Source organism: Marmota monax, unplaced genomic scaffold (assembly GCF_021218885.2).
Source record: "Marmota monax isolate L192 unplaced genomic scaffold, Marmota_monax_Labrador192_F-V1.1 WCK01_AAM20220418_F8-fsc00087, whole genome shotgun sequence".
Classification (NCBI taxonomy): domain Eukaryota; kingdom Metazoa; phylum Chordata; class Mammalia; order Rodentia; family Sciuridae; genus Marmota; species Marmota monax.
The window spans coordinates 6,404,711-6,411,220 of NW_026693476.1; the positions used below are offsets into that span (position 1 = coordinate 6,404,711).

The 6,510-nt window shown below is 41.1% G+C and overlaps 1 pseudogene; it reads right to left on the reverse strand.

The window, feature by feature from the left end:
* Positions 1 to 1,197: 1,197 nt before the first annotated feature.
* On the reverse strand, positions 1,198 to 5,783 carry LOC124101982 (nuclear receptor-binding factor 2-like; annotated as a pseudogene).
* Between the last annotated feature and the right edge of the window lie 727 nt (positions 5,784 to 6,510).

The window sequence follows — 6,510 nt, forward strand, 5'->3', positions numbered from 1 at the left end:
AAATAAGTTTTTATTTTGAGACAGGGTCTTGCTAAACTCCTGAGACTAGCCTCCAGTTTGCAATCCTGTCTCGGCCTCCAGAGTTGCCGCCATTACAGGTGTGTACCCCGCTGCCCACTGCCTCTACAGTTTTTTCTCTTGCCAGTATTCCACCCATACACTGCTCTCCATCTCAACTGGATTTCTTAGTTCCTAAGTGCAAGCCCTTGTCGCACAAACTGCCTGCCTTCAGACCTGCTGACCCATTCCTGGAAATGCCTCCTTTCTCCTCTGCACCAACTCCTATTTGTCCTTTCTTAGCAGTGCAGTGCATTGTTATTGTTAACTTTTAATTTTAACTGTTAATTTTTTAAAATTTTTATTTTTGGTACCAGGGATTGAACTCCCGGGCACTCAACCACTGAGCCACATCCCCAGCCCTATTTTGTAGTTAATAGAGAGGGTCTCACTGTGTAGCTTGCTTCGAAGTTGCTGAGGCTGGCTTTGAACTCGCATTCCTCCTGCCTCAGCCTCCCAAGCCGCTGGGATTACAGGTGTGTGCCACTGTGCCCGGCTTCCTTTTTTAAAAAAATTCCTACCAGATTGAGCTTCTTGAGAAGAAACAGCATACGAAGTGAGAGATACCTTTTGATTTTAGGATCTGGGGAAGCTTATGCAGGAGGTTTTTCTCCTTGAGAAAAGTGGCCAGGGAGAGCTCAGGGAGGACCACGGGAGAAGTGACTGATAATCACGTGTTAATCACGAATTATTCACCAGGCCCCAGGCTAGCCTGGTCTCTTAAGAAGCTTTTAATCTGCTGTGGGCAATAAAATAAAATGTTTGCAATACATTGTGATCAGGGCCCTAAAGTCCACAGGCCAAACCTCAGAGGCACAAGGCCCCGAGGGCTGCTGTAGAGGAAGAACTGGCTATTTTTCTACATGTTTACACTCAACATAGAACACTTCTGTGACCAAATATCTGCTTTTACTTCCCCACACTAAGCATTTCTTGAATTCTCTGAATTCCCTTTCCTTTTCAAAGATAATCTTTGGGAGTCCTGTCATGGAGCTCCATCCTGACATGCTCCATCCTGCAAAGCATCAGATCCCACAAGTTAAGGACTTAGTCCCACGACACTGCCCCAGCTTCAGATGTTCATTGCAAGCAGTAGGCTCCTAGTTGACCCACAACTTTTGTCCAACTTGCCTAAAGGAAAAAAAAAAAAAACAGGCATATTTGAAAATAAGGGCTCCCAAATTAGACAACAGGACACTCATTTTTCATATGAAGAACACTCGAAACATTGCCTCTCTGAAAGACTCCTCCAAAAAGAGCAAATGAAAAGTTTAGGTGGGTAATTTATTTATTTATTTTTTAAGTTGAATCTGCTTTGTCACCATCCAATCCTGAGCCTCAAAAGAAAATTATATATAGCCCGCCTGGTGGTATGTGCCTGTAATCCTAGAGCTCTGCAGGACCATGTAAGCCTAGGAACTCAAGGTCAGCCTGGAACATAGTTAAGACTTTGTCTCAAAAAAGAAAAGGAAAAAAAAAATCCAGACATGATGTCACATGTCTATAATCACCTACTCTGGAGGCTGAGATAGGAGGATCATAAGTCTGAGGCCATCTTGGGCAACTTTTACCCTGTCTCAAAAATAAAAAGGGCTGGGAATGTAGCTCAGAGATAGAGACCCCTGGGTTCAATTCCCAGTATCTAAAAGGGGGGGGGGGCGTGAGGAGAAGAAAAGAAAACTAGATAAAGTGTTGATAAAGTTAAGCCCTCAGATCAACAAGGTTTTCTTTAACTAGTTTTCTGCCCTAGTCAGATTCTTGGGCTCAGAGTAATCCATTTAGAAAAATGCTTTGTCAGTCCTGTTTGTCCATGGGCTCTACCCTGAACTCCATAATCTGCTTAAAAGCAGAAGCTAAATTAGAAAGCTCCTATCTAACTAAATTAGTAAACTTAAAGTTTCAGGATCTTCATTAGGAACCTTGGACTTTGTGTCTAAAATTGAGAGCAGGGGAGTGTTTGGAAACTGATAAAAAAAAAATCTTATTTTTTTTCACAAGTATTAGTTTTAAAAAGCTATGGCCAAGTGAGCAGGTAGCTTTAACTTGTCTCATTTTTGTCAGAAATACAATTTAGATTTAAAAAAATAAGCAGAGCCGGTGTGCTGGCACACACCTGCCATCCCAGTGACGTGGGAGGCTAAAGCAGGAGGATTACAAATTCCAGAACAATCTCAGCAACTTGAAAAAAGGGCTAGGTGTAGCTTGGTGGTAGAGTGTTTGCCTAGCATGCATGAAGCTATGGGTTCAATCCCTAATATAAAAATTCTTTAAAACTAGTGAATTAGGTGAACGTAAATGTAATACAATTTTTAAGTAAAACTTTCAATAATATTTATGTGCTATAAATATACGTGTGTGTATATATGTATACTTAAAATGGTGTCAAAAAAATTTTTTTTTGGTAATTTGCAATCTAAAAGCAAGGCTAAGATAAAAATGAATAATAGATATTCATTAAATGCCTAGAAGATTTCCAAATAAGATAAAATGCCAAAACATTAATTACTGAACATAAAATCAAACTTATCTCCTTCTGGTTTATTATTATGGAAGAACTAAGGATCTGTTAGTAAACATGTTCTGCGTCACATAAGAAAATGGTATTATGAGGAAATGCATGCATCTAGAAATTATAAAATGGGTAAATATACAGATGTTAGTATGTGGCAATTAATTCATACTAAAAATGAAAGATAAAATTACTATAAAAAGGGCTGGGGTTGTAGCTCAGTGGTGGAGCACTTGCCTAGCACGTGCGAAGCACTGGGTTCGATCCTCAGCACCATATAAAAATAAATAAATAAAACAAAAGTATTATGTCCACCTACAACTAAAAAAAATTTTTAAAAAGGAAACAACTCCATATGCAAAATATACCAAAAAATAAGATGCATTTCTTTGTGAATAAAGTTATGATATAGTCTTTTGTGGGGATTTTTTTGGTACTGGGGATTGAACCCAGGGGCTCTCAACCACTAAGCCACATCCCCAGTCCCCTTTTTTTTGCATTTTATTTAGAGACAGAGTCTCACTGAGATGCTTAGGGCCTCAGTAAGTTGCTTAGGCTGGCTTTGAACTCAAAAATCTTCCTGCCTCAACCTCCCGAGCTGCTGGGATTACATAGGCATGTACCACAGCACCCAGCTAAAGATGTAGGTTTTTGTTGATTGCTAAAAGAAAAATTAATTTTTGTCTTGAAGTATAATGACATATTGTTTTAGAATGAAAAAGGATAATACAGGGCAAAAGCTGAATAGATATAAAAAGTTGGGAAGAGCGCTGGGGATATAGCTAGTATGCAAAAGACTCAGGGTTCCATCCTAGCACTGCAAAAAAATTTAAAAGTTGGAGAGAAAGTGAGCAAAAGAGAATCTGGTGTGGTCAAATCAACTAAATTTGAGTGGAAAAAAAATGGAGGTGGGGTACCAGGGATTGAACTCGGAAGCACTTGATCGCTGAGTCACATCCCCAGCCCTTATTTTATATTTTATTTAGAGACAGGGTCTCACTGAGTTGCTCAGTGCCTCGCCATTGCTGAGGCTGGCTTTGAACTCACAAATCCTCCTGCCTTGGTCTCTTGAGCCGCTGGGCGTACGCCACCATGCCCAGCTTGAACAAAAATTTTTAAACATATTTTCTGTTGTTGTTGTTGTTGTTGTTTTGTTTGTTTGTTTTTTGTACTGGAGATTCAACACAGGGCTTTTTATTTACTTTTTAATTTTGAGACAGGGTCTAGGCCCAGGCTAGCCACAACTTTCTCCTGCCTCAGCCTCCCGAGTGGCTGGGATTACAGGCATGTACCATGTCCCATATTCAGCCACCATATTATTTAGGTCTTGCATTATTGCTTATGACATTTTAGATTGCTTACAAGAAATGTACTTTTATGTATTTTAACCCTGAATTTAAGAAAAATAATTATTATTTATTTCAGGTAGACATTTGGTTTTTATCAGGAGAAAGCAAATCTCCCAGAGTTTAGTTTCTGCCACTAGGAATCATTGGGTAGAGTCAGTGAATCAGATATTTGACATAATTTATGGCAACTGTTTCCCAAACCTCCTGGCAATGCCTTTTCTCCTGCAGTAAGCCAGATGATGAAGCATTTCTGGGTTTACACTTTTATGTGGTTTTTCTTTTTTTCCTGTATTAGCTGTATTATGGTATTATTTCTTTTTCTGACCTCCCCCGGGCTTTTCATTTTAATTATTGGTAAGTCCTCTTAGAATCTCCTCAGATGGCTCCTTAAAGGGGGAGTTCCAGGTGTTGAGAAAAGAGCAGAAATATTGGATACTGGAATGTTCTGGTCTTCCCTGGCATTTGCTGCAAACTTCTGCCGGGCTGAAGAGGTTGCGGCAGTTTCTAAATTGTGGCAGCAAGCTCCATAACTCTGACTTTTCAACAAAATCAGTATGTAGGGCACTGTGGTGTGTGCCTGTAACCCCAGCTACTTGGGAGGCTGAGGCAGGAGGATCATTTGAGGCCAGGGGTTTGAGGCCAGTCTGGAGAACACAATGAGACCCTGTCTCTTAAAAAAAAAAAAAAAAAATTAGCATCAATGTCCAGCTCCTTCTCTATTGGACCTATTAGAAATCTGGCCTTTCCAATTTTTAGTGGTTCATTTTCCCTCCTTAATCTTTCATTCTCAACCACAAGAAATTCTGCATGCCTCCTCAAATCCTCCAATTCAGTTGCCTGCTTCTGTATAATAATTGTTTTATCATCTTTGGGGGTTTTGCTTCCTGTTGGCTCGTTCTTTTGCTAAAGTAAAAATTATAGTGTGTCTGGATCCCGGACAGAGACCCCTGGATTTCACGGAAGAGCTTCTCTGTAAAGGGGAAGACGAACCTGGCCCTCCCATCCTCAGCAGAGGGTTGGTGAGATGCCTGCAGCTGGGCAGCTGCACCCTGGTCCTCTGTGAGCTCTGAGTCTTCTTCACTCACGCTTGACCCACTCCTGCTTCTCTGCCAGGAGGACTTTCATGTGACTATCCCTCTGCAGATCTCGTGGCAGAAGGGCCTTCTGGGATTGTCAGCTTTGGATGGTCAGCTTCGTGGCTTTGGAGAGACAAGCCACAGCTAATAATGGTCAGCTCATATGCTCTCTTGATAACAGGTTGCAAGGTCCTTCCATTACTTCCCTAGACCCCAGGGAAAGTGGTGGCAGCAGCCACAGGAGCACATGGGTGAGACACAGCAGAGACAGCAACCCCTCTGCATGCCCCGGGAACCAGTGGTGGGCACAGAGTGAGAAACTACCACCTTGAGGAATGAGGTTTCTAAAAGTATTCTTTTTTTTTTTTTTTTTTGTACTGGGGATCGAACTCAGAGGCACTCAACCACTGAGCCACATCCCCAGCCCTATTTTGTATTTTATTTAGAGACAGGGTCTCACTGAGTAGCTTAGTGCCTTGCTTTTTCTGAGGCTGGCTTTGGAACTCACATCCTCCTGCCTCAGCCTCCCAAGCCCAGCTTAAATTTATTCTTAATATCAAAACTAGAACAAAACTAGAATTTGGTCTTCCCTTTTATAGAAACGGTTTCCTCAGAGCATTGATAAAAGGCTCTGAAATGGTTCCTTTACCTTTTAAGTTATCTGCTAAGGGATTCTGTGGGATTCTGTTGTAGTGTCTATTTGTGCACCAGTCTCCCCTCCCAGTGCTGGAGACCACATCCAGGGCCACATACATGCTGGGCAAGCCCCATACCACCAAGCAACAGCCCCATCCTGGATTCTGTATATTATGAAGAACAAAATGTCTTGTATGAGGTCTTTTGTTAAAAGAACTTAGTCTTCTCAATATTAAAAAAGCTAAGTTCTTTTTTTAAAAACTATGTAACTTTCCTGTGTTTGCACTGAAATCTTTCTTCACTTTGGTATCATTTCATAACCATCATAGTGATCTGTGATCCTGTTTATTAAGGTGGGTTTTTTTAGTTTGGTTTGGTACTAGGAATTGAACCCAGGGCTGCTTAATCACTGAGTCACATCCCCAGCTCTTTTTATTTTGCGACAGGGTCTTGCTAAGCTGCTTAGGGCCTTGCAAGTTGCTGAGGCTAACCTTGAATTTGTGATCCTCCTGCCTCAGCTTCCCAAATTGCTGGGTTTATATGCACATGTACTGCCACACCCGGTAAGCAACTACATTACTGAAGTGTTCCATCTTCTCTCAGATCTACAACAAAGGTAACTTCAAGATTTAGGTTTAACATCATTTAAGGAAATTCATGGAAAACCCTAACAAGTATAGATTTCTTAAGACCGTACCATTGAACTGAGTAAGAATTTTCAGAACTTTAATGAAAGTGAAGAGTTTATGAAACTGCTAATCCAATATCAAGCAGAACAAGCATTAATGACATGGCTGGGCTCAGTGGCCCACGCCTGTAATCCCAGCAGTTTAGGAGGCTGAGGCAGGAGGATTGACAGTTCAAAGCCAGCCTCAGTAAAAAA